The sequence below is a fragment of the Triticum dicoccoides genome, chromosome 1A (assembly GCF_002162155.2).
Source record: "Triticum dicoccoides isolate Atlit2015 ecotype Zavitan chromosome 1A, WEW_v2.0, whole genome shotgun sequence".
NCBI classification, from domain to species: Eukaryota; Viridiplantae; Streptophyta; class Magnoliopsida; order Poales; family Poaceae; genus Triticum; species Triticum dicoccoides.
In genome coordinates, this window is record NC_041380.1 from 535682978 (window position 1) to 535684788 (window position 1811).

General features: G+C 41.5%; 1 protein-coding gene and 1 long non-coding RNA gene across 3 annotated transcripts in view; one reads left to right on the forward strand and one right to left on the reverse strand.

The window, feature by feature from the left end:
- LOC119286740 overlaps nt 1-1811 on the forward strand; it is an 18494-nt gene that overhangs the window by 11849 nt on the left and 4834 nt on the right. The window lies entirely within an intron of this gene.
- Nucleotides 1-1811, reverse strand: part of LOC119286730 — a 4297-nt gene that overhangs the window by 1286 nt on the left and 1200 nt on the right. The window lies entirely within an intron of this gene.

Genomic DNA, 1811 nt, shown 5'->3' on the forward strand with positions numbered 1-1811 from the left:
CACACACACAGAGTTAACCCTAGGAGGACATTTCTTTCAGAACGTTAAACCAAACTCTGTAAATTCTACTTTTGTGACAGATCTGAAAACGCTCCAAAGAAATCCATACTCAATACTTTCTAATTGCATGCACTCAAGGACCAATCTATGCCAGCTAGAGCTAGCTGAGTACAGCTTTCAACAGATAGTTGGATGCCCCTCCGAAATAAGAAACCTATGCATACAGCCGTACCCCATCATATATGGAGGGATGGCTGTCTTCCTCCATGGTTGCTGGCCCCCATGACAGAGTGCAATTAAAAGACAAATGAATGACTAGCTACTCCTTAAAACCTCATCAAATCCAGGAAAAAACAATCAAGACCAAGCACACTACAGAAAAAGGTGTCGGTATCTTCTAAGTTTCTTCTGATCTCTGCGCTACATAATATTGTAAGTTTGAATATCTATTCCTAAATAATCATGTGCTTGTTTCAAGTTGCAAAATAAGATCTCCTAAATGTAGCAACTTTGTCAAATGAGGATAATACAGCTTGTGTGTACCAAATTCTAAAGTTAAATGTTTAATGCTAATTGACCACAGGGAGATTAAAACTTAGCCCCAGCAATTCTAGTTACATAATGGATTTATGCAAAGCCTTGCCAGCACTGCTCGGAAGGGCGAGCCTGTTGCGGTGGTAGAGTCTCTCCACTTGTGGCCTGGAGGTCTTGGGTTCGAACCGGCCTCCTTGCAGAATTATTGTGCAAGGGTAAGGCTGTCTAGAAATTCCCTTCCCCAGACCCCACCTTGTGTGGGAGCTTTCAGTGCTGGGTACGCCCCTCGCCAGCACTGATTGCCACGTTCCGTGGTTTCTCTTCTGCTGTTAAACTTGGTAATTGATGGTAGACTATTCTTCTTAGTTGGACGCCCTTCCAAAAGAAGCAATTTATGCACACAGCCGAACTCCATTACATATGGAGGGATGGCTGTCTTCCTCCATGGTTAAGTTTGAACATCCTATTCCTAAACAATCATGCACTCGTTTCGAGCTATGAAATAAGATCTCCTAAATATAGCAACTTTGTCAAATGAGGGCAGTACAGCTTGCGTGTACCATATTTAAAATAAATCATAGATAATAAGCATAAGAGATGATGCAGTTCAGTGTTGTATGTCAATTAACTACAGGGTGATTGAAACTTAGCCCCAAAAATTATAGTTATAGAGAGGATTTATGCAAAGGCTGGCCAACATTCTTTGCCATGTTCTGCGTGTTTCTTGTTTGCTGTTTAACTTGGTAACTTATGGCACACTATTCCAAATTTCAGTTGTCTCTGGTGTCATCACCAGTGTTTTGGTTACCGAACGAAATTTTGAGATTTCGAGCGGTTACCGAATATTTCGTTGCCCCCTGGTAAATGGGCGTTTCAAGCCTTTTGAATTTGAACAATCAACATGTAGTCAAGTAGGATGGAAACTCACATTTGACACAGAAAACGATGGTGTATTGTCTAGGGCGCTGGGACTTTTAAGACGACAACGTCCTGGGTTCGAATCCCTCTAGTATCTTTTTTGTCTAATTATATGGATATACAACAGAATCTTCTTTTTTTTTAAAAAAAAGGGCGGGCAGGGGTCAAACTCGAGACCACGAGGCACCGACGACGTAAGGGTAGAGCTGAGGAACAACCAGTTTATGAAAATTTCTAATTCCGTGGCAATTTGACTTGAGCCAAATATTTGAAGTCAAATTTCATTTCAAAATTTTGAACGGTATTATGTCGGTATTTCGCGGTAACCATGGTAACCACGTTTTTCTCGCCCCCCCCCC